This window comes from Sus scrofa, chromosome 13 (assembly GCF_054392235.1).
Source record: "Sus scrofa isolate SSC_HxYL_T2T_F1_AM1 chromosome 13, Sscrofa_HxYL_maternal_Yorkshire_Landrace_v2.0, whole genome shotgun sequence".
Lineage (NCBI taxonomy): Eukaryota > Metazoa > Chordata > Mammalia > Artiodactyla > Suidae > Sus > Sus scrofa.
Genome location: NC_139395.1, coordinates 147,493,676 through 147,520,218, shown reverse-complemented (window position 1 = coordinate 147,520,218; position 26,543 = coordinate 147,493,676). Strand labels below are relative to the sequence as shown.

Here is a 26,543-nt window from a genome sequence, read left to right as displayed (position 1 = left end):
TTTCATCAATGTTAGTACTAACAAGCATTTAAGTTTCTAAAAGCTCATCCATTTGACTCTAACACTGAAAACCAATGTAAATGTTTAGCAAAACCCTCCATCCTTCAAGAGATCTTTCTTGTTATTCAGGCCTTAAATTCGAACCATGTCAGGTGACATCCAGCCTCATTTATACAAAGAGTTACATGAAAATGGAAAAGAGTGACATGAAAATTAGTTCATATTTTAGGGAAAATAATTTTGCTGAGAAAGTCACCTTGTTGGTTTCCGCACAGGTGAACTAAGGAGGTTGGAATAGATCTATCTTGTCCAAAATAGTAGCGACTGGCCACGTGTGGCTATTTACATTTATATTTAAATTAATTCGATTTAAATAAACCTGCATATTTATTTTCCTAGTGGTACTAGTCACATTTCAAGTGCACATTTCAAGTGTGTGGAGCTAGTAGCCACAGTATCGGCACAGAGAATGTCTTCATTTTCCCAGAAAGCTCTACTGGGCAGCACTGGCCAGTGTCTAGTGAGGATGGGTATGTGGCTCCTGCAGAGCACGGGCACCATCCCTAGACCATACCCTTTCTTTCTTTCCTTCCTTCCTCTCTCTTCCCTCCTTGCTTTCTCTCTCTCTCCCTTTTTCTTTCCTTCCTTCTTTCTTCCTCTCCACAGCTCTCAGCAGATGCCGCTTGGCCTTTGTTTTGACATGCGTAGGTGAGAGATGTGGCAACTGGTCTTAGGAGGAACGTTCTCACCCTCACTTGCTCAGTATCATTTCGGATTCTTGTGTTTCTATTACAGTTGTCTTATCAGATTAGGTCCTGAATCTCCAATAACCAATTCTGCAATTCCATCTTGATATCCAGTCGGCACCTCAAAAATGCACAAAACCAAAGTCAGTCATTATCAGCTCCAGGCACTGTGCCCTCTGAACGTCTGTGTTTCATCCATGGGACCTTCACCCTCTCTCAGGGGACTTGTGTTCGATTCTCCTCTCCCCTTGCTGCTTTGGTTCTCTATTGACCACTCACCCCAGAATGAGTTCTTTTGATTCCCCTTTCAAACGACTTTTTGTTCCTGTTTCCTCCTCTCCTTCTCTTCTGCCAACATCCTATTTTAGGCCCCCATCTTCGCTGTCATTTGAGTGGTCTTCTAAGTGTCTTGATTTGTTAAAGACCCAGTGGAAAGTCAGGACTTGGGCTTGAAAAGGAAGGCAGACTATGGGGGCAGAGATAGGGAGTCTGGAAAGTCAGACACAGGACTATGACCTGGGGGACCAATAGGCCGACATGATGTTTATTTCTGAGGACAAATTATCTGAGTAGTTGCTGGGGATGGGGCAGGGGGAGTGAGGTCCCTAGAGAGACAGGGCCACACACATATGCATCAGTGACCTCTCATCTCTTCCTGCTGTTTGACAGCTCCTCTCTCACCACTGAGCCATCTAATCCTACTCTTTCCTCATTCACTCATTCATTCATCCATTCAAATAACACTTCCTGAACTTCTATCCTGGAAAGGGCCTTGAGTTGAATATTGCTGTTCTAGGACCCAGAGATAAATAAGAGGTGAGATTCTGCCCTCTGAGAGCTTACAATCCATTTGGGGAAAGTAGGTGGGTAGTTAGAGGGCCAAAAGATGCCAGAGAAGAATGTCTCATTTTCCTCTGCTTATATCTTGTCCCCTCAAAAGGAACCCTGTGAACTGAGCAGGAACACTGACTGCCACAGCAGGGAAAGAGGCTGATGTGCATTAGAGTAGTGCACAACCTATGCAACTGTTCATGGAGGACCTGGCGCTAGTCAGGGCAGGATGTGCACCATGAGCTGCCTGCAGGAGCAGAACCAAAGGGGGGAGTCAGGAACCGATTTGTTTGTTTGTTTTGGTTTGATTTTTAAGGGCCGCACCTGCGGCATATGGAAGTTCCCAGGCTAGGGGTCAAATTGGAGCTGCAGCTGCTGGCCCACCCCACAGCCACAGCAATGCCTGATCCAAGCCACAGGTGCAACCTACACCACAGTGCATGGCAACACCAGATCCTTAACCCACTGAGCAAGGCCAGGGCTCGAACCTGCATCCTCATGGATAATAGTCAGATTCATTACCACTGAGTCACGACAGGAACTCCAAGATTCCTGTCGCAATTCTTAAGGGGGATGAGGTCCAAGTGCCTCTTACCAGCCTGTAATCAGGAAATCAGCCCAGGAGTCAGGAGCTGAGAACAGGAACAGGACAAAGAATGGCACATTATGTGCACAATGGGCAAAGGTTTGGCTGGGGGTTCTGAGGGCTGCTTCTTAGGGGATTTGATTTCCTGGTGCAGGGATATATGAGTGAGGGGGTAAAAAGGAATTTTCTGTTTGTTTTAAGGAGGAGAATCATTTTTTCTCTTCCTTTTATTCTTACCTACACATCTGTATGGCGATGAGGGAGAGAAACAGAAGTAAAAGCGGAAGTTACAGGAGCCAAATTAGAGCAGAACAAAAAGAGGAGACAGCCAGAGCTCACTCACAATGAGAGGGGCTGTATGGGGCTGGTAAGCTCCAAGTCATTTAAAATGCTCAGACACAGGAGTTTCTGCTGTGGCACAGTGGGTTAAGAATCCATCTGCAGTGGCTGAGTCACTGTGGAGGCTTTGGGTTTGATCCCCAGCCTGGCAGTATGGTTTAAAGGATCTGGTGTTGCTGCAGCTGTGGCACAGGTCACAGCTGTAGCTCCAATTCAATCCCTGACCTGGGAACTTCCATATACTGCGGGTGTAGCCATAAAAACAAACAAACAAACAAACAAACAAAACTCAGGAGTTCCCGCTGTGGCTCAGCAGGTTAAGAACCTGACTAGCATCCATGAGGACGCAGGCTCAATCCCTGGCCTCGCTCAGTGGGTTAGGGATCCAACATTGCCATGAGTTGTGTTGTAGGTCACAAACACAGCTCGGATCTGGTGTTGCTGTGGCTGTGGTGTGGGCTGGCAGCTACAGTTCCAATCTGACCCCTAGCCAGGAACTTCCATATGCTGTGGGTGCGGCCCTAAAAAGACCCCCGAAAAAAAAGCTCAGACAGAGAGAGGCTGGGTGGCCTGCCAGGGATGGTATGTGTTGGGGGGTGGGGGTGAGGAATGATTTCTGCTGACTATGGACTCTGAGGTGCTTCCAACTCTTAGAGTGTATGAGGTGTCGAGTGCTATTTGCCAAGTACACTAGGATAGTCAGGGGTCTGTTTAACAGTTTAAGGACCAGTAGGTGATTAGGGCACACATGCGGATTCTTCTCTGTCGTATATTTGAGCAAAGATTTTCTTCTGCCCTTTTTCAGATCTCTAGCCTCACAGGACATAAAATAAGCTAGGGGTCCGGTGTGGACAGCTGGTTGGCTTAGAGTCATCTTCATGCTGGCAGCTGGCCCAGGGCATCAGGCTGGAAGTGTTTCTTTGTTCCACGGTGGGAGGTGGGGGTTGGGGGATAGGGGGATAAGGCTGGAAAGGATTATCAAGAAAAGCTGTTTGGCCATATCCCTGTCAAAGCCACTAGCCCATAAAACACATTTGTGTGGATTAGAAAAAGGCACTCCCAGCTCCAGGAGGACCCAGCCCCCACAGTCTTTTGACTTGACAAGAAGGTCTGGATTTTAGCTCCCAGTTGCTCAGTGGTTAACATGTACCACCGTACTCAGTGGCCCTGATCCCTATTCCCTGCCTTCTCTAAGCTGTTTCTCCTGTGTGCTCTGGACTCAGGACCAGAGAATTGGATCAATCAAGGAAAACGAGTGGGAAACTTAAGGAATAGTTCCATATCAGAAATCAGCCATCTGGAAGACAAAGCCACATGAAGCCAGCATCTAATATCAAGACTGATATCAGCTCTTCTGGGCCCTTCCCAGAGCTGTAGAGCATGGGAGAGCTGAGGACGGAGGGAGACCTTCCCGGAACAAAAGCCCAGATGTCTTCTTCTCTCACCAGGTCATTAAAGGCACTCACTCTTTTACTTGCACTTAAATACTTACGTGTTAAATAGTTTTTGATTTATGTATATGATTAATCTGTGCCTTCAATATCTGTCTATAATTTCATTCTCTGTCTTGAACTCCAAGCCCCTAAAAAGTGCAGGCTCCGCATTACATGAGTAATGTTGCTCAGTAAAATGCTTGGCGCCTTGCCACCTGGTCCTTTCAGATGATAACAATGACAATAAAGTTCAAATTCTGCACTTCCTATCATCTGAACTTCTCCCCACCCACTCCCCTTTCCACCCCACATTGTTTGGTTCTAGCCTCGTATACAACAGCCAGACTGGCCTACATTCCTGGGGCATCCCATCTCCGTGACTCATCTCAAGCTATTTCCTTCATCTGCATACCCCTCTCCTCTCCTCCCATTCTTGAGTGTCCAAATCCATCCCATGGCTGGAAAGTCATCTCCGATACTGTTTCTTATGATATCTTTCCTGACTCCTTGTGCCGGAGTGATCTTGCATCTTCACTCTCCTATGATACTTCGTGTGCACTTTTTATGGATCTAATTACATACCACCTTGTACATTGCTCTCTGAGCAAATGACGGCTTCCCCTGATAATCTGGGACTCCTTGAGGGCAGAGGCTGTGTTTTAGCCACTGTCCCCTCTGAGCTAACCCCAGGGCTGGCCGCCTGGTTTTTATCTCTGTGACCTGGACAAGCCCAGATCCGACTGAGTCTCGATTTGCTCATCAGTAAGCAAGGGATGGAGGGAGATGACCTCTAAGGAGTGTGGTAGCTCCAAGGCCTAGAGTCCACCACCCGCCAAAGGCTCACTGGAGGCCTAGACCATTGTGAAGAGGGCACTTCTCACTAGAAGAGGGACAGCTTTGAGGACTTGTTTACAGAGACCTAAAAATTCCTGGATCATCAAGAAGTTGCAAATTCAAACTGCTTAGTTGTACACATCAGATTTCTCTCTCCCCGTGAGTGGGAATGACATTAAGTGACTCAAAGAGTTGGCACAAAGATGAAATCTCTGTTCTTCAAAGTTGGTACTAGAGCCTCTCCTTCAGCTCCCATTCCTCCCCTCAAGAGGCAAAGGTGGGGCCCACGAAGCTCCCCCCATGGTGGCCAAGGGTGCCGTAGGCACTGAAACCCGGCCCCTCCCGTGGAGACGTCCAGGCTGCCCGTGTCATGTGCAGGCCCCGCGTCAAAGGAGCTGCCTGCCTCAACCCTGGAGACCCTGAGCTGACACCTGTTCTCAGCAATAATCATCAAGCCTTTTGTAAGAGCCTGGGTACGCAAGCAGATCTTTTAAAAATAGACCGATATTGTCTCCCCAGATTCCCGGCGGTGACTCGGCACCGGGTACAGTAGCTGTGAGTCAGGGAGTGTGCAGGCACCCAAGGCCTGTGGGGGAGCCTTAGCAGCAGTTCACTTCTCTCTACTAGAAGCCATAGGGTCACAGCCAAGGAGAGGAGGTTCGCACACCCCACATCCCCGGTCTTCCAGAATGCCACTGTCACCATCAAGCCACAGATTTCTCTGTCTTATAGACATGGCCTGCCACCAAGGCCAAGAGCATTTGCAGGACAGCTCCAGAGCTGGGACAGGGGTGGGAAGGAGACACACCAGGACTCTGACAGCCCATTGTGGGGGCAGATGCCTACCTATGGTCTTGGGGGAGGGGGAGAAGGGGGTGCACAGGAGAGAGAACAGGAGGGGACTGGGAATGGCCAGGCTGATAGAAGCCCAGCCAGGAGTTTGGGGCTTCGGGCCCAGCCGGGCTGCTGACTCACCGTGGGCTCTTAATCTCCTGTGGAGGGCAGGCCCAGCTCCTAGAAGCCTAGAGGGCTTAGTGGTGTTTGTGCAGCTACAGAAATGGGGCCTGTGGGCTGGCACGTAGCCCTGCCTGGCCATGCATGCGGGGGCAGGGGAGCAGGGTGGGGCAGGAGAGAGGAGTGAGAGGCAGGATGAGCCGTTTGGAGAGAGAGATGGGAGCCTGCACCAACCTGCGACAGGAGTGTTTGCAGGGAGATTGCCACAAACAGAATGCTGGGGTGGGAGTCAGGGGAGAGGCAGGCAAACCAACACCCAGGGAGTCAGTCCAGACCCTGTACACCCAGTTTGAGGCCAAGAAAGGTAGGCCCTTTCCAGTTTTCATAGCTAAGTCAAAGACTTCAATTTTCTCCATAAAATATATTAGACCTGCTCCGAGGCCTAAGGACTCCAAGAAGATAAGTGCTTTAGCAGAAACTCAGGACCCATTTCAGAGCTTTTGTTTCTCTCCTTCTGGCTCCTCTACCCCAGCCCTGTCCTCTGAGGGCCCCAGGGTTTACTTCATTCTCTCCCCTGTCTCACTGTGCAAATGTGAGTTGGGAACGAAAGCCCCCAATCCTTGCACCTGCCTTCTCAGATTCTCCAAGAAGGGTGAGGGGAGACCCAGGAAGAGGACTGTGCATCCCAAGGCTCCATGTAAAATGCTGACTCTTGGCACAAAAATGCAGAGATAATGTTGTTTTGAAATATTTTTAGGAGCGTTTCTGTATCTTAAACATCTCGTTGCTCTGTGGTGGCCCATTCCCTGGAGCAGGGCGTGTCAGTGCTTCAGGGGAAGGGCAACATTTGCCTTTGCTGAGGTTTCACTGTCAAATCAGATTTCCATGCATCCCAAGGCTGACAATAGGCTTGAAAGTCAAGGGCTAGGGAGAGAGGATTTTCTAAAGGCCTGGAGGATGGGATCACAGAATTTTATCAGTCCCTCCCGAGGCAGGAGGAGGAAGCGTGGGAGCCCAACCTTCTATTTCCAACAGATCATGGGAAAAGGGAGATGGGGTGGGGGCTGCCAGATAAGCATGTGTCTTCATCTCCCCTCCCCAGGTCCCAGTCTTGGGGGGAGTCATGTTTGCTAGGTCAAGGAGAATACTGTGCCCTCTTGTCAGAGTCTGCAGGGACAACCGCATACATTCCCTGCACACGTGTGAGTATCTCTGGCCACATTAAAGGAGAGGCAGCACGGTGTGGGAATCTCGGGGGCTCCTGGAGGATGATAAAGAACTTAGCTGAAAGTCTGGCTGGGGAGCTGGGGGCAGGGGCAGGGCTTGGCACTGTAGCCGATATCAACGGCCTTTGTAAGTTCTCCGAGAAGTCTAGCCAGGCCTTGGGCCTTGTGGGGCCCAGAGAAAATCCTAGAGGAGCCAAGTCAGCACAGAGACAACTGAGCCCTGGCCAAATTTGCAGCAGACGTCAGCAGCACATCCATCCATTACCTGTGGCCCAGTGGGAGCCCTCAGACCAGCCAACTCTCCACCACGGCTGCACGACAGACTTTCCCCCTGCCATGAGTGAGCCCCGGGTCCACTCCCAAAGGTTCTTGGGTGAAGCATTGGTATTTTTGTAGAAAGCATTCTGGGCTTGGAACGAGGGAAGTGGACTGCTTCCCTTCAGGATTAGAAATATCCTCCAACCCCAAGGCTAGGACCAGGGTGACGCAAGAGAGGCACGGAGGATGCACAGTGTCCGGAGGTGCTCACTGTCAAGGTCACATCAGTGTAGCCTGGGCTCCCCACAGTGTCTCCTTTCATGCGCCCAGGTGCTACCCTGCCTCGCCTAAGCCTGCGCCACCTTGACTTCAGGTAGGTTCCTTCCCTGGCTGCCTGAAGAGGTAACTCAGGCCACCAGGCCTGCTCCTTTAAAAGGCACCAGAAGGTTGCTGATGAAAGTGTCATGAGGTCGGAGTTCCGGTCATGGCTCAGTGGTTAACAAATCCGACTAGGAACCATGAGGTTGCGGGTTCGATCCCTGCCCTTGCTCAGTGGGTTAAGGATCCGGCGTTGCCGTGAGCTGTGGTATAGGTTGCAGACACGGCGCGGATCCTGTGTTGCTGTGGCTCTGGTGTAGGCCAGCAGCTACCGCTCTGATTCGACCCCTAGCCTGGGAACCTCCATATGCCGCGGGAGCGGCCCAAGAAATGGCAAAAAAAGACAAAAAAAAAAAAAAAAAAAAAAAGAAAGTGTCATGGGGCCAAGAGACCTCTGGGGACTGGGCTCAGAAAGAGAGTGGGCAGAAAACCAAAGAATGAACAGACCAAACCCTTACCTTATGTGCTTTGCCAGTTTCTGGGATGAGAATGACATGACATGACCATTGGCTGCAAGATACAGCTTAGTCATTTCCACCAGGCCTCCAAAGCCAGGACATTTTGGTTTAACGTGCTGTGGGGGATGGTGGCCGAGGCCCAGGACTCTTTAGAAAGGGATTCTAGTTGCACAAAGCAAAGTGTGCTCATGTTCTGTTACAGTCACAGAGACCAAGAGGGTGCGCCTGCCTCCAGCAGCGTGTGAGTGAGCTTGGGGGGCCCCTGCCTGGCCCTGGATTGCTCATCCATGGTCTCACCCAGAAATCCGTGCCCGAGGCAGTGAATCAGAAGTCTGCACCGTGGAAGGCAGACTTCTGAGGAGCATTTGGAACCGATTAGCTGGTTAGTGTGAGCTCAGGGCCCCAGTGAATGGCCCAGTACTGTGTGAAAGCGCGGGGCCTTACACGCTGGGACAAACGCCCTCTTTGTCAGTAATAAGTGACCTTTGTTTCCCTCTGCCCGGCCTCCCCGCCTCCCCGCTTCATCCTGGCCTCAGCCTGGCTCCCGGGTCCTCCAGAAGGAAACCTGACCTGGCCTTGCCAATGGAATTGGACAGCCTGAGCTCCAGAGAGCAGACATGGGGGTGTCACTCTGTGTTTTCATCCAAAGTTGTTCTCACCAGGCCTAGGGACAAGGGCAGAGCTGTGTCCTGAACTGTGTCAGAACATCTTTAAATTCTGGCTCTGTTGTCTCCTTTTTCTCCGCCTTGACATCAGCCAGGAGAGCTGTCAGCCAGCAGAGGAAGAGGAGGGAAGCAGGAGACAGCTCCCCATCACTCTTGGGCTCCCAGTCGCTGCTCAGGGCCCTGTCAGCAGCCTCTGGTCCCAGGTCAAAAATCTCCAGTCCTGAACCACTTTTCTTTAGAATGAGAGGTCTGACTTCTTCAGATCTGCTGGCAGAGGGGACCTGACTGCCCTTGGGGGCTCTGGAGAGGGCGAAGATGGAAGCAGCCACTGAGGCTTTCTAATGAACTAGGCCTCTCCTTTCTCTCAGTCTTGGTTTCTGCTGAGAGAAGCAGCATCAATGACCCATAAAACTTAAGCGCTTTTCCCCTGCTCATTTGCTGAGATCTATTCATCTCTTCCGATAGGCAGCAGCGAACCCATCTGCAAGACACCTGGTCTTGATTTAATTAATGCAAAGCAGAGGAACATCAGGCAGGTAAAAATGTGTAATTGGCAAGAGTGTCTCAAGATTGTCTTTGTTGGGTCCCCCCTCCTCCCCTTTCTAGGCAGTGGGAGGGGCTCTGAAGGAGCCAAAGGCAAATACAGCTTAATTCCATCTTGAGCAATTGCTTCAGAAAGCCCGTGAAAAAAAAAAAAAACTGCTGGCTGTTTAACTCAGCAATTTGAGCTTGCATTTGGGAACATCATCAAACTGTACATGCTTTGATCTTTTTTATGCTTCTGTACATAAGGAAAACCAAGTACACCTAATTCCTGGGCCGTGTTGTCATAAGCATTAGAGACTCTTGGCACGTGGCCACGGGTCGGAGGCTGGAGAGGGGCCGGCTTTGTGGGAGGAGGAAACAGCTGGATGCCTTGGAGTGAACACGGCCAGAGCAGCCAAGAGACCAGCGCTCTGATCCCTGTTCCCCAGATGACACTGGGCAGGACTGCCCCCTCCTGACCTCTATGTTCCAGTCTTAAAATAAGGGGTAAGGTCAGATGATTGCTAAATTTCCAAGTCCTCCCTCCCTGACCTCCCAGGCTCTGCTGTTCTTTGCTTCAAGGAAACACATTCTTTCTCACACCACAAACCCAGAGAGGAGAAAGTTTAAGCAAGGGCAAAGGTAATTAGGTACAGACACTGGCACTGCAGGCTTGATTATCAAAACGTTTAAGGGAAAGATAACCAATTGTGGATTATTTGATTCCTTGAAACAGTGGAGCCCCTCAGGTGCAGGGTAGAACCTGCAGCCACAGGAGGAGACAAAAAATTCACTGGCCCCTGGGGGGTTTGTGGGGCATCTGTCACTTTAGCCTTAATCAGCATCACACGCTCTCCTACAACACTAGAAAACCACGTGGGTTTTATGCAATCACCCAAATTAAACCAATACCATTGCCTTCCATGCTACAGCATGCCCAGCTGCTATGAAGGAAGAAAAGTAGAACTGTTCATCCTGTTGGTCTTTTAGGGTTACGCAGTAAATTTATAACAAGAGAAAGACATTCTCAAGGAGACTTATCTTCCAGTTCTTAAGGAGCCTGGATGCCCACCTCTGTCTGTCAAGTCCTATTCGTCCTTCAAGGACCAATTCCATGCCACCTCCCCTGGAAAGCCTCTCCTGATACCCTTGATACCCCTAAGACCCCCAGGTATCAGGACCAGTTGGTTGGTACCATTCAACTGGTTATCCTACACCAATATTGCACTATTTTTGATTCAGTATGTGTCTTATTCTCTTATTTCTCCCCAAGGGCAGGAACTACTGAGGCACAGGAAGGACAGATTTTTTTTTTCTTTTTATGGCTGCACTTGTGGCATATGGAAGTACCCAGGCTTGGGGTTGAATTGGAGCTGCAGCTGTCAGCCTACACCACAGCCACAGCAATGAGGGATCTGAGCTGCATCTGTGACCTAAGCCACAGCTTGCAGCAATGCTAGATCCTTAACCCACCGAGCAAGGCCAGAGATGGAACCCGCATCCTCACAAAGACAACATCAGGTCCTTAACCCACTGAGCCACAATGGGGACTCCAGGACGGATTTTGTTGGAGTGTTCACTGTCCTGACTGTGAGATTGTACAAGAATCTTCTAAGTCTTAACTGAGGAAAACTGTGTAAAGGGGGCACGGGATCACTGTATTATATCTTATAACAGTGTATGCATCTGTAATTATCTCCAAATTAAAAATTTAATTAAAAGCAAAACAGGCAAAATCCTAAGACCTTAAAGAGCGAAGAAACTCAAGATATCCCCTAGTCCTGTCTTTAGCCAGTAGATTAATTTCTGCCACAGCATCCCACATAGAGATTTACCAGCCTTTTTCAAATTCCAGCAATGGAGAATTCACTCTCTCGGGGGGGGGGGGGGGGGGACATTCCATTTTCAGACAATTCCAATTCTATTCTGAAACAAACTGGCCAGGCTCTAACTTCCCCTTGGATCCCACGCAGAAGAAGCTGCTTCTTATCTCCATGACAACTCTTCAGGTACGTGAAGCTGGCCACTACGTTCACCTGGGTCTCCTCCAGGCTGCAGGGTTTCCATTCCCTTATCTCCTTAGTTTTGCGTCTTCATACCATTCCGAGCCTTTTCTCTGAATGTACCTCACGTGTTCCTCTGGTCTCAAACAAGATTCCACAGCCTCCTTTGTTTTGGACACTGCACTGGCTCCAATGCAGTTAGAGACCCCATTAGCATTTTTATGCTACCTCCATCCCATTGGCTCCTATTAAATGAAGAGCCCACAATACAGTCTTTCTGTTAAACCAGCCACAGTCAAGCTCCCCGCCCCTGACTTTGGCAATTAACGTGTTTTGTTTTGACTCAAAAGGAGTGTTACATTTCTCTATACCTGCTGCAGTTCAGCTGACAACTTGAAGGAGGTCTGCGTCTGCGGTGGGATGTGGATGACTGGGAGTGAGAAGATGTGTGCACTTGAGCATGCCGCCATGGGTTGGCCTGCATCCTGCAGCAATGTGCCCAGCGATGTCTGAGTGCTTCCAGTGCTGGCAACCCTAGGGTATTGCTCATTGTTGTTGAATAGCAAGATAGGTTTATTTTTATAACAAGTATTTACTGCAGAACAGCCTAGCAGAACCTCCTGGGTTTCACAACTCTTCTGGCTCTATTACGTACGCAGAATGATGCCAGCCCGACTCCCATCCTCATTCCCCATCCCCTTAGAGACACCGACTGGGAACCAGAGCCTCAGGTTAAGGCCGTCAAGCATCTGTGTCTGCGGCTCAGGAAGACAGGGAGGATGCCTCTGCGGGACACTCGAGGGCAGAGTGGTGTTACCCCTAACTTAGTGAAAAGAGGAGGCAAGCCTTCCAGGCTCTTTATTGCAGAGTGGGACAGAGCACCTGCTTCTGTAAAATCGGTGAGGTCCAACTCTTCTCGGGGCAGGGCAGGGCGGGGAGGTATAGACTCAGTCTAGAGTCCAATGCCCCAAAGCTTCCATTTATCCCGTGTTCTCTTCCTTTGCCTGCTTTAGCATCAAGCACTGTTGCACTGGCCCCTGACAGGCCAGGGGAAGCACATCCCCATCTCTCCCCCTCCTCAAACACCTTCAGTGGCTCATGTTGTCTTGGATTCCATTCCTGCTGCTCTCCCCACATGATTGACATGTCTTAGTTTCGTGCCCTTCCTCTCCACCAATTGTCAAATAAATGGAACTCCACACAAATGCACACTTACACAAAAAGAGTTCCTTGGTTTTCCAATCTCACTCTTCCCTGTGCTGCTCTCTTCTCAGCATCCTAGGGGACACATCCTGGCAGGGTTCACAGAGGAGCTGCTGTGCTTGGTGTCTGGACTGGCCTTACATGACCCTATCTTGCTGTGCTCCCATCCAGTCTATGCCTCTGGCAGAGACTGCTTGGTGTCCCCCAACACCTGGTTTTCCCTTCTTCCATGGTAGTAGACATTTTAGCAGAGCCCATGGTCACCCAGAATGAAGACAACAATCCCCATTCTCCTTTGTAGCCAAGTTATGGCCCATGCAATGGGAGTGCAAATGGCAAGAACAATCTCTCCATCTTTAAGGCAAGGAGGCTCCCCAGGTCCGTGGCTCCTTCCCCCTTTCCCTTGATGGAATGTGGGTGTGGTGGTGAGCCATGCTGGACCATGCAAATGAGGACAACAACCTAGAGATAATGGAACATGGGGAGAAAAGAAGTCCTCACCTCCAATGATTCATTAAGCACCCAACTTTTACCAACTCAGACTTTAATTGAGAAATACGCTTGTGTCTTATTTAAACCCCAGTTACTCTGAGTCTCTGTCCCTTGCAGCTAAACCTGCATCCTCATAGAACTATTCCAACCTTAACTCTTGGCTTTCTGCCCTCTCCCTGCCTCTCTAACTTTCCCCTACTGCTTCATCTCCCAGCTTCTTGGACTAACCTGACCTCTCAAGAGAATCTTGGGTCCTTTCTCTGGCACTGTCCTGACAGGCAAGCATGGCAGAAAGTGGGGAGGGACAGGGGCAAGCTGGCATTTTCGGATTATCTTTGCTCTCTGGTTCCAACCTCTGATACTTGGGTGTCAGACGCCAAGCACCTAGTGCCTCCCAAGCCCTTCTCTTGTTCATTTGCCTTTGAGTCAAGTCCTTGCCTTATTTCTCTGTGACCAGACTGTGAGCTCCCTGAGGGCAGGCGCTGCACCTGCCTCCTCTTGAGAGGTTTTCCAGTAACTTGCCCTTAGCAGGCCCTTCATTAATATGTAGATTTGCATTTCAGGAGTCCTAGAGCACCATGCTGACTCTTGGATGGTGCAGAGAGCTGTGCACTTGTTCCTAGATTTTCCCAGTTATTGAAGCCTTTCCTGCTGGAAAAGGCAATTGGATCAATAAATCCAATCACCAGATGCTTCTCAGTTGGGGTTCTTCCCAGTTCTCTTCTCCACAGAAAGCAAGGGAGGGTTCGGCCTGACTCCATCCCCTATCACCCCAGCTTCCTGAAACAGGTTCTCCCCACCCACTGTTGACCTCTAAGTGTTAAGCCACAAATCCAGAGCAGGCTAAATCTTAGTCACTGAGTTGAAAAGAAAGAATTGGTCGGTATTGTACTTCTTCCCATAACACAGAGAAATAACTCCCCCTCCACCGTGGGCCCGAGGGGGGAAAGTGACTGGGAAATACAGTAGAACCCCTTAGCGCAGTAGTTGATAAGATGACAATATATCCTCTGTACCAGGCTTTCCAGGGCCGAGGGCGCTGGAAGATGCACGCCAGTGCTCAGAGGGCATGGTGGCACCAAGGAGTAGATCCAATCTGAGGGAAAGGAGCCATGCTGCTTTGCCATAGCTGCTTCCAGAGACTAGTGTGAAGGTTCTATGGGAAAATAAAAGCTGTTGGATGCAGAAGACAGAGCTCAGGCTCTGCCACTTCCTGCCTCCCTGAGCAAGCGGTCCTGAACAAGTTGCAGAAGCGTTTTGGACTCACTTTCCTCATCCCGATGGGAAGAGTGGACAGGATGCTCTCCAGGTCCTCTCCTGTCCCAGAACCCTAGGAGGCTGGTTGTTCCTCCTGGCCAGCTGCTCCATGGCTTCCCTCAGCTCCTCTCTGGCCCCAACCCCTCCCAGCCACCCACACACACTGATGCCTTTCCTCACTCCTCCCTGCTGTCTGTGCCTCCTGACTCTGGATGAAGGAAACTGGCACCATCAGAGTTTCCCATAAACACAGACTCCCATGAGCACCAAACCGAGAGGGACTAGGAGGGGGAGGCAGCTCACGAGCCAGGACCTGTGCACCCAGCTCTTTGGATGCCTCAGGCATTTGGTCATCCACTGCCCACTCTGTGCACAGCCAGGAGTGAGAGGAAGCAGGAGAGGGTGGATTGGACCCCTCCACAAATGTCAGTGATTTCTTTAGGGCTCTGACTTATTTTTATTTTATTTTACTTTTCTAGCCAGTTCCAAAGTCCTACCGCACATCCCCACCACCTCATTCACTCATCATCATGTACCTTCTTTTAGTCTCACTTTTTTCCTACCCAAATGAATAATCATAAGCTACGACTGGCTCCCAAAGGTAAGAGTACCAAAATAGTCAATATTTGGATCCTGCTCACTGTCTCCCAGCACACTTTCTCAAAAACTATGTTCTACTGAAACAGCTCTGCCTTATTTAAATTCCTGTTCATCCATGCAGCAGATGGCAAAAATGGCTACAATAGGGAGTTCCCATTGTGGCTCAGTGGTAACGAGTGGGTTAATTATCCATGAGGATGAAGATTCGATCCCTGGCCTCGCTCACTGGGTTAAGGATCCTGCGTTGCCATGAGCTGTGGTGTAGGTTGCAGACACAGCCCAGATCCCGTGTTGCTGTGGCTGTGGTGTAGGCCAGCAGCTCCAATTCTGATTTGATTCCTAGTCTGGGAACTTCCATATGCCAAGGGCATTGCCCTAAAAAGACCCCCCCCCAAAAAAAAATGGCCTCAATAGTTTGTAGCTCCTCCCAATTAAGAAGGGAGCCAATTTCCCTACTCCTTTTTTTTTTTTTAATTTTTATTGTAGTAAGATACACATAAACATAAAACCATTTTAACCATTTAAAGTGTACGGTTCTATGGCATTAAGTACATTCACATTGTTGTGCAGTCATCACCACCATCCACCTCCAAAAGTTTTCCATCTTCCCCAAATGAAACGCTGTACCCATTAAACACTAACACCCCATTCCCTTCTCCCTCCAGCTCCTGGCAACCACTGTTCTACTTTTCGTCTCTATGAATTTGACTATTCTAGGGAGCCTCATGTAAGTGGACTCATACCATATTTTCTTTTTGACTAGCTTATTTCAGTTCATGTAGTGTAGTGTCTTCAAGGTTCATCCATGTTGTAGCATGTGACAGGGTTTCCTACCTTTTTAAGGTGGAACAATAATTCCATTGTACACATCATGCCACATTTTGTTAATCCATTCATACCTGGATTATTCATTAGACACCTTCGCATTTTGGCTGTTGTGAATAATGCTGCTATGTACACAGCGTACAAATATCTGTTCAAGTCTCTGCTTTCAATTCTTTGGGGTATATACCCAGAATTGGAATTGCTGGAACATATGGTAATTTTACATTTTTTTTTTTTTTTTGGTCTTTTTAGGTCTGTACCCATGGCATATGGAAATTCCCAGGCTAGGGGTCAAATCAGAGCTGCAGGCTGCCAGCCTGCACAGCCACACCAAATCTGAGCTGCATCTGTGACCTACACCAGAGCTCACAGCAACATCAGATCCTTAAGCCAGTGAGCAAGGCCGGGGATCAAACCTGCATCCTCATGGGTGCTAGTTGGGTTCATTACCACTGAGCCACAATGGGAACTCCTCATGTTTAATTTTTTTGAGGAATCACCAAACTATTTCCCACAGCGGCTGGACCATTTTACATTCCCGCCAGCAATAACAAATGTTCCAATTTCTTCACATCCTCTCCATCACTTATTATTTTCTGGTTTTGGATAACAGCCATCCCAGTGGGTGTGAAGTGGTATCTCGTGATTTTGATTTGCATTTTCCTAATGATTATGTTACACATCTTTTCGTGGGTTTATTGGCCACTCTTTGGAGAAAGTTCAAGTTCCCCATTCTTTGTACCTGGGTTGGCTATTAGAGTGACCAATCATCTCAGTTTCTTCAGAACTTTCCTAGTTTTTGTACCAAAAGTCCTGTGTCCTGGGAAACCCCTCAGTGCTGGGCAAACTCGGACAGTTGGCCATTCTAGCTGGCCTTGTGTCTTGCTTTGATCAACAGAACGCACTGGAAGCGACAACGCACAGTGCCAGCCTAGGCCTCAAGGGGCTTTACCGCTTCCTCTCACACAGCTCTTGGAAGTCTGCTGCCCCATAAACAAACCCATGTTAGCCCACAGGATGATGAGAGGCATGTGGCCCAGTTGCCTCGTAACTCTTGCTAACAGCCTGCTGGCCACCAGACCAGTGAGTGAGGCCGTCCTCAGTCTTTCAACTGCCAGCCGATTTGCTCTGATGGCCGAGGCACGAGAGCTCAGCGGAGCTCAGCCAAGCTGGCCCAGACCAGTAGACGTGCCAGCCAGGCTGCCGAGCTGTCATCTCAATAAGCGGTGGTTGTTTTAAGGCACTAGGATGGGGGATGATTTGTTACTCAGTGCAAACTAATTCATACAGCTCTCCATAAAGCATGCTCTGCACGTTGTTCTGCTAAGAGCGCCACTGCAGACGGGACACTCCTGTCCCCCCAGTGCCCCTATTCTTAGTGAGAAGAGGTCACCTACTCTTTTTATTGCAGTATGGCCACTGAAGCAGCCAAGGGGTCATTCATTCTCTCTGTCAAAAGCAGACAAAAGTTTCCCCCCTCTTCCCACCCTCTGTCCTCCCACATCATCCACTCTCGTCGCACAAAGAAAGAGGTGCTCATTAGATTTAGAGACTGGAGTGGCCAGAAGGGCCCCTGCTGCATGCCACAGCCAGCTACTCTTTCTTACGCAGTTTCCATTTTTCTCTCACCCATCTTTTTCTTCTTGATCACAGTGCATCTGAAAGAATTCTGACTTGCGTCAAATGCTCTTTCTCCATGTGGCTGAAGCATCTGTGACTTTACTCCTGGTCCACTTGCTTGGTTTCCTGGGCAGCCACAGGGCAAGGGGTTGTTTTGACACAGGAGTCTGGTTGTTGCCATCCAAGAAGCTCTTTCAGAGCTGTTCAGAGGGCCTCATTCTGGGAACTCAAGGTCAAGCAGGACTAGCCCATTCCTCTAAAGGAAAGTTGCTTCTTGCTAGAACTTTCTAATTCTTAATACTCTCAATTAATCAAACTGTAATTGATTGTCTGGAAGGCCCAAAGCATGTGAGCTGCTTTCTTTTCTTCTCATCAACCCCTGGCGAGCCCCTGTACCTACAGAGAGAGGGATTGGGTGATGGTGCCACTCTGGCCTTCAGGGCATGTGGGCAGCTGGACTTGAATGGCAGGGTTGATTCTCAGCCTTAGAGTGGGCCATTTCAAGATTCTCCCTAGTCCTGGGTCAATAAAGATCAAGCCATAGAAATGCCAGGATTGAAGGACTTTAGAAATCACCCAGTCCTGGAGTTCCCATCATGGTGCAGCAGAAACAAATCTGACCAGGAACCATGAGGTTGAGGGTTTGATCCCTGGCCTCACTCAGTGGGTTAAGGATCTGGCGTTGCCTTGAGCTGTGGTGTAGGTCGCAGATGCGGCTCAGATCTGGTGTTGCTGTGGCTGTGGTGTAGGCCGGCAGGTGTAGCTCCAATTGGATCCCTAGCCTGGGAACCTCCATATACTGTGGGTGCAGCCCTAAAAAAAAAAAGACCAAAAGAAAAAGAGAAATCATCCAGTTCAGCTGCCATTTTACAGATGAGGAAACTGAGGCCCAGACCTGCCCAAGTCTGGAAAAGACCTGACCAAGGCTATCCAGCAAGATGGCCCTCTGGCCTCTAGATTGGTGCTGTCTCAACCATTTGACACTATCGACAGATATGGGCTTTGGTTGATTTTTGAAAAATGAGGAGAAGTGAAAAGACGCTGAGGATTTTCTGCAGACTGAACTGTTGGGTGGCAGAAGCACTGGGTGGAGGGCAGTGCCTCCAGGATGAGAGATCTTAGGAAGCCTCCTTCTGTCCTTTCCTTGAGCTGGGAACATCCATAGGACAGAAACAAAAACTTAAAGAAAAAGAAACAAGGAGTTCCTGTTGTGCCACAGTGGAAATGAATCTGACTAGTATCTATGAGGTTGCAGGTTCAATCCCTGGCCTTGCTCAGTGGGTTAAGGATCCAGCGTTGCTGTGAGCTGTGGTATAGGTCGCAGACACGGTCTGGATCTTGCATTGCTGTGGCTGAGATGTAGGCCAGCAGCTGTAGCTGCAATTCAGCAGCTGTCGCTCTGATTCGACCCCTAGCCTTGGAATTTCCACATGCCACACTTGCGGCCCTAAAAAGCAAAAAAAAAAAAAAAAGAGAGAGAGAGAGAAAAGAAAAAAGAAAGAAAGAAAGAAAGAAAAAGAAGCAAGGCCCTTTTCCAAGCCAGCATAGGAACATCTACCAGAAGGGGAATGCCTTGTCCTCCCACCTTTCTATCGAGGAAACACTTTTCTTATGAATGTACACAATTTTCCACAGGAAAGCTCCACTGCATATTACATAGCTCTGCCTCTATTAATTCCTTTCTGATGCTTGTCAGGGTTTCATATTGTGCAATCACTGTAAGGATACACTTCTCAGGGTGTTTTTTCTCTCTAATATTATTTAACATTCTTTTTTTGTGTGTCAATGGAGTCCTCATGTTTGTGTGTGTCCATTGTGTGGGTGCATCATCATTTGCTATCCAGCTTGCCTCAGGCTGAATCTCTGTATCATTTCTAATTCATTAGTATTAATACCAACAGGGTTATTTTTGTGCCAATAGCTCTTTTATTCCTTCGGGTTTATTAATTTGGCATACGCTTTCCTAAACAGAATGACTGGATCATGGCTAGGACTCAGCTCTTGCTACTGCCAGATTACTCTCTGGAAAGATGCAATCAGTCTTCAGGGCCTTCAGCTTCATTTAAATGTGCCATTTCTCCTAGCATTAAACCATACTATCATTGAGTTTTGTCATCTATATTCACATTTGCCATGTCAAACTGGGTCAGCTAAACAGTCAGGAATATGGGCTCTGAATCCAGGGAGAGGATCTGTGAGATGAGGCCAAGAAGCAGACTTGGGCAGAAGCTATGACCAACGCTCCAAGTAGGATGAAGTGATGAGGTTTATTTTTCACAGCCGCTTGTCCCTGGGTATGTGGTGGGCTGGCCTGGATTGAAAATTCAGAGTTAGGTTGCGTTCCACTTTCACAAATGTGTGGTAGAGCCTGAGAACTGTTTCCAGCTTTGTGCTTCTTCCCCTTTTTAGCCAGGCTGTGCATCTTTCTGTGGATGGTTTACTGTCTGCATTTCCCTCTATGCATTTTCTTTGATTTCTTATCTGGTGGTCTCTTTTTCCTACTTTCACTAGCAAAGATCAGAGCCCCTGAACCATGATGAGAAGAAGCACCTTTCTGCACTAGATTCTCCTCACCCTGGGCCCCCAAGGCTCACCAGAAGGCACAGTGATGTGGCTCCCAAGAGTCATTCCTGAGAAGCAGCTCTTCCTGGTTGTGTTTGGTTTGGCCACAATGGTGATAACTGGCCAGAGCTTCTCAGAAGCCCCAGGGAGAAAGGGGGTGGCTCAGGGAGCAGAAACTGTGGACCAGAGAGAGAGCCAGCTACTTGGGCCCATCTCTGCTTTTGCCCACCCTTCCTCACCCACATGTGACTGTTTTCAGAGTGGTATTGTACAGCCTAACTCTCAGAGGTCCCCTTGGGGACTGGTAGGCCAGGTTTGAGCCCATCCCAAGAAGTCTGTCAACCACATGGTCTGCTCTGAAGCCTACAAAGAAAAGTTATATTTAATATCCCTGGGAGAAACCAAATACAGGAAAACCAGTTTTTGTAAGAAGCATTTCTGCCTAAGTCTTTGGTGAACCCTCAGCCCTTGAGAGCTGGACTATGGATTCTTTGGTCTTAATTAGACATGAGGACAAGACCTGAGGCCTTAAGAGGTTGGGGACTTTCCAGGACCCTCCAGAGCCCTAAACAAGGTCATTGTCATCCTCCTAGATCTAGTCAGCAACTGACTGGCACCAGGGAAGACAGTGTGAGCACCTCTCGGTCAGCCTAGCATCCTGTCTAGTGGCCTGACCGTGGGCTGGGCAGTACTTCTTTCCTCCTGAAAGTCTGCAGTGGGTGGGGGATGAGGGTGGAGGTGCAGAATGGATGATCTAATTTTCCACTGGGATAATCAACGTCTTGGTCCCTACCAATGTGAATATTTACCTACCTATGGGCCAGGCCTCAAGGCTTCTGAATAGATGCTTTCTGAACAACCACCCTGAGAATCTTAAAACATGACACAGCCAGCTTCCTTTTCTCACTGATTCTGAAAAAAAGGAGCCTTCCCTGGTCCCTTTCCCACCTTCTGCCACTCCAGACAGGCTAACACTGGATAAAACCCTCCTATAGCCCTCATAGTGAGGACCCCAAAGTTCACTAGAAGACCTTCAGCCAAGCTGCCTTTGCTTAAGACACAATGGCTAGTCTCTGAAGCAGCCAGTAGAGTCTCCAAATACTGGCCAGTACATTGAAAGAAGATCTAAAGGAAACAGGTGAGGGAGTTCCCGTCGTGGCGCAGTGGTTAACGAATCCGACTAGGAACTATGAGGTCGTGGGTTCGGTCCCTGCCCTTGCTCAGTGGGTTAACGATCCGGCGTTGCCATGAGCTGTGGTGTAGGTTGCAGACGCGCTCGGATCCTGCGTTGCTGTGGCTCTGGCGTAGACTGGCGGCTGCAGCTCCGATTCGACCCCTAGCCTGGGAACCTCCATATGCCGCAGGAGCGGCCCAAGAAATAGCAAAAAGGACAAAAAAATAAAATAAAAAAATAGAAAAAAATAAAGGAAACAGGTGAGTTAATGGGGTTTCTTGAACTCCCAGCACATACCCAGAGCAGAAGAACAAGGGGAGAACCAAGAGGCAAGATTAAGGTCTTCTCCCCTGAGTGGCTCTATGTGACCCTGTCACCTAGGCACATATGGGCAAAGCAATAAGGCTGCTGGACTCCAGACTTCTGGGGTTCAGCAAAGCCTCACAGGTCAAAGGGCATGTTCTGGGCTTCCTTGGACCCCAATCAGGATATGACCCTTCTCCAAAGGGAGATGCTATAGGTCACCTCCTAGCACAGTGAGGGATCCAGCATGGGCCCAGGACAGGGACGCATACTCAGCTTAGGCAGAGAGAGCCACAGGGCCAACAACCAGACTTGCTGGCCACTTTTGGGGTAAACATGCGAAGCCAGCAACTGCAATTTTGTGGAGCCACTTGGGGGAAGAAACACAATCCATACCAATCAATTGAAAACATCTGTTCTCAACTTATGGCTGCCAAGAGGGAAGAGGGGAGGGAGTGGGATGGACTGGGAATTGGGGGTTAGTAGATGCAAACGATTACCTTTACCAAGGATAAGCAATGAGGTCCTGCAATATAGCACAGAAAACTATATCCAATCACTTGCAATAGAAGATCATCCAAGAAACCTTAGAAATCTATACATAGAACTTCCATATGACCCCGCAATCCCACTCTTGGGCATCTATCCGGACAAAACTCTACTTAAAAGAGACACGTGTACCCGCATGTTCATTGCAGCACTATTCACAATAGCCAGGACATGGAAACAACCTAAATGTCCATCGACAGATGATTGGATTCGGAAGCTGTGGTATATATATACAATGGAATACTACTCAGCCATAAAAAAGAATGACATAATGCCATTTGCAGCAACATGGGTGGAACTAGAGAATCTCATACTGAGTGAAATGAGCCAGAAAGACAAAGACAAATACCATATGATATCACTTATAACTGGAATCTAATATCCAGCACAAATGAACATCTCCTTAGAAAAGAAAATCATGGACTTGGAGAAGAGACTTGTGGCTGCCTGATGGGAGGGGGAGGGAGTGGGAGGGATCGGGAGCTTGGGCTTATCAGACACAACTTAGAATAGATTTACAAGGAGATCCTGCTGAATAGCATTGAGAACTATGTCTAGATACTCATGTTGCAACAGAAGAAAGGGTGGGGGAAAAAATGTAATTGTAATGTATACATGTAAGGATAACCTGACCCCCTTGCTGTACAGTGGGAAAATAAAAAAAATTATTAAAAAAAAAAAAAGAAGAAGATCATCCAAGAAAAAGAATGTGTGTGTGTGTGTGTGTGTGTGTGTGTGTGTGTGTATGAATGACTGGGTCACTTTGCTGTACAGCAGAGACTGACAGAACATTGCAAATCAACTATGCGTTCATTTTAAAAATTCATTTAAAAATAAATAAAGAAAATGTCTGTTCTCAATGACTCTGAACTTAGAAGTATGAGCTGGGAAAACAAGAAGGGGCATGAACCTCATACAGCAGCAGAGGATGAAAATGGCAGGAGGGACAAGAGAGGGAGACGCAGGCATCCAGGAGAGATCAGCAGAACTGGGTCCATGCAAGGACAGATGTGCAGATGGGACCAAACAGAGGTGATTCTCAAGGCCTTACAGGCCTTGGCGAGGAGAAAACGGAAGTTCACAGCATAACCCATGCCTGGGTGGAGCCTCAGCTCCCTCCAAGAGCAGATTTGACATTGGAAAGCCTTGGCCCTCTCCTTGAACTTGGTTTTCAAGGTTTCAGTGGTGAGTCATCTCATTCCCCCTCAGGCCTGACGTGTCTGAACCAGTAAGCACCTCCAGAGCTGGAGCGCCCGTCATCTTCACACCACGGATGACTAACCACGGCCTGCTCAGTCTCCTAATTATCACAAAATAAAAATGCTACATGCCACAAAGCGGAGGTTTAGGGAACAGTGGGTTTGAATTGCTGCAGGAGCAGCAGAGAGACAAGATAGCAATGAGCTAACCTTTTGACAGGCCCTTGCAATGCTTAGGAGCACAGGCCAAGCAACCCAGGATCCAGAGAGGGTTTTCTCTTTGGCGGACAGTATTGTTAATATCATTCATTACTGCCTCTGATTAGGTTCCCAGGCTCATTAAGATCTCTGAGCCTTTGAATGCTTCTCTTTGATCAGATTGGATTCCACTTTGCTGAGAACTGTCAGGGCTTTCTAGTATCCAGTGCAGACCAGATATCATCTCTTGGCTTGACTTCTTCCTAAGGTCTCTTCCCTGTGCTTCTGTGTGTGCATCGCTGATGACGCAAACCATTGTTCAGGCATGCTGGCTAGCAGACCCATTGCTGCCGGAAGAACTAGGGCTTCTAAGCCAAACAAACCCAACATATCAAGTCCAAAACACTTGAACCAAACTCACTCTAAAAATTATGGAGGTACATATTAACACTCTGGTTAGACACAGAGAACCACAGCTAAGCCAACTTTTAAAAGGAGAGTGAAGAGGGCTCTTACCCTCTCTGATATTAAGACACATTATAAATCCATCGTGATAAAAACAGCAATTTAAAAAATGTATAGGAGTTCCCATGGTGGCTGAGCAGGTTAAGAACCCAACTAGTATCCATGAAGATGCAGGTTAGATCCCTGGCCTCGCTCAGTGAGTCAAGGAATCGGTGTTGCCACAAGCGGTGATGTAGGTCACCGATGGGGCTCGGAGCCTGTTGCTGTGGCTGTGGTGGAGGGATCCCATTTGATACCTAGCCCAGGGAACTTCCATAGGCCGCAGGTGCAGCCATAAAAAGAAAAAAAAAATGTACAAATAGGTCAACAGAACAGAATAGAGTGCTCAGACACAGACTCACATATATATCAGAACTTAATATAGGACAAAGCTGCTACCACAAATTGGTGGCAAAAGACAGATTGTTTAGTAAATGGCTTTGGGAAACTGGCTTACTATAATGGAGAAAAATAAAACTGAGTCCCTACTTAATACCACATACAAAAAAAGTCTCTGGGTGGCTTAAAGACCTAAGTGTAAAAGGTTAAAGAGAATCAGTAGAAATAAATTCAGTAGAATTAAATCCAGAAAAATACCTTTGTGATTCAGGAAAGCCCTTTTAAGATGAAATTTCAAAAGCACAAACTTTTATGAATTTGATTACTTTAAAATTAAGGATTTTTTTTTTCCTGTATCCAAGGCATATGGAAGTTCCTGGACTAGAGATCAAATCTGAGCCACAGCTGCAACCTATACCACAGCTGCTGCAACACCAAATCTTTAACCCACTGCGCCAGGCTGGGGATCAAACCCACAACTCCTCAGTGACCTGAATGCTGCTGTAGGGTCCTTAACCCATGGCACCACAGCAGGAACCCCAAGGATTTCTAATCAACAAAATGAGCTCATGAACAAAGTTAACAGATGATGAAAAAAATAGAAGATATCTGTACCATCTAAACCCAATGGGGAATTGATATGAAGAATACACAAGGATCTTGAAAACTTAGGACTCCAAGAGAAAATGGAGAAAAGATTTAAACAGACATTATATGGAAGAGAAACTCCAAAGAGCTAACTAGTTGGTGGAGGTCAGTTTTCCTGGGAAGCAGGTTCTGAGATGGCGAGTTTTGAGCAGGTTTCTTTGGGAGTGGTGAGGGAGTGAGGAAGCAGCAGTAGGTGCAGCCAGAATCTGATACAGTAGCAGCTTAGGCTGACCCATGGGGGAATGTGGAAACTGGGTGTCCCTTCAGAGAGGTCCTGAGTTTAGCAAGAGGACCCGGCTTCATTTCCCTGCTATCACAAGCCATTGGGTGGATGCTGGACCCCAAGGAGAAGCTGGCTGAAGCGGCTTCCTCCAGCTGAGGGTAACTGCTGGGGCGGGCTCATCTGTGAGCCATCAGCAGCCAGTACTCCTGGCAGCTGGGTTCATGGGGGCCTCGGTCTTAGAGCAGGAATCTGAAGAGTGCACCAGGTATCCACCACAGCCGATATGAAGGAAGACTCAAAAGCATTAGTGATAGGAAAACTACAGATTAAAACAATGAAGAGAGATCATTGTATGTCTTTTTTTAAGGGCCGCACCTGTGGCATAAGGAAGTTTCCAGGCTAGGGGTCGAATCAGAGCTACAGATGCCAGCCTACACCACAGCCATGGTCCAGCAAGGTCAGATCCGAGCCACATCTGTGACCTACACGGCACCTCACAGCAATACTGGATCCTTAACCCACTGAGCAGGGCCAGGGATAGAACCCGCATCCTCATGGATGCTGACTAGGTTGGTTACCACTGAGGCACAATGGGAACTCCTCATTGCATACCTTTGATATTAGCGAAATACAGAAGTGCCAGGTATTGGCAGGGATATGGGACATGACAATTCTTATGGACTGCTGGTGAGAAAAAAAGAACTTCAGAAATGCCCCTCAGCAAACATTCTCAGGAACACTCTGGCATCACAAGTCAAATTCAGTGCAGTATACTAGCCAATTCTCCACTAGGAATATAGATCCCAAGACACTATCATACAATTCGGTAAGGAGATGTGTCTGCACATGTTCTCTGCACAGTTATTTACTGTGGGAGTTGGGGGCTACCTAGGTGTCCGTCACTGAGATTGAGAAATAAAATATAGTGGATGCACACCCTGGAGTACTATGTAGCAGAATTGAAGCAAATAATCAGACATACACACAGCACCATGGGTGGATCCTAAGAATGATGAAAAGAACGGGGAGGAGGAAGTGGAGGAAAAAGGGTAAGAAACATGATGAGTGAGATAGAGCATTTACACAAATTAAAAATACTGCAAACGCGGGGAACTATATTCAATATCTTGAAATAACCTATAAAGGAAAATAATCTGAAAAAGAATATATATATATATATATATATGCATGTCTGTATCACTCTGCTGTATAGCAGAAATTAACACAACACCGTAAAACAACCAATCTTCAACCAATATTAAACAAATACTGCAAGTAAATACTGTTTGTATGAAAACATGCAAACAAAAGGATACACACTAAACACATAAGAATCACTGGGTGAGAGAGGGGAATGGGATTGCAGAATGGGGAGTAAAAGGAATAAGTAAGTAAGTAAATGTGAGAGATTGTGTAGGAACCAATGACGCTACTATCCATGAACCAAGGAGTCAGGTTAATTCAACTCTCTACACCTGATTTCTAAAACAAGCGGCAGTAGCACCAACCTCTTGAGTCCTGGGGAAGCAAGTTCATATTCTCCATCTTCTCTGAGATCTCGCTTAAAAAGTCACAGGCTGAGTCACTGGAAAATGGCAGCGCCTTTCTATA

General features: G+C 48.1%; 1 protein-coding gene across 1 annotated transcript in view; it reads right to left on the bottom strand.

Annotated features, from left to right (window-relative positions):
- The window catches only part of LOC110256399 (uncharacterized), a 138,235-nt gene that overhangs the window by 43,472 nt on the left and 68,220 nt on the right, over nt 1–26,543 (bottom strand). The window lies entirely within an intron of this gene.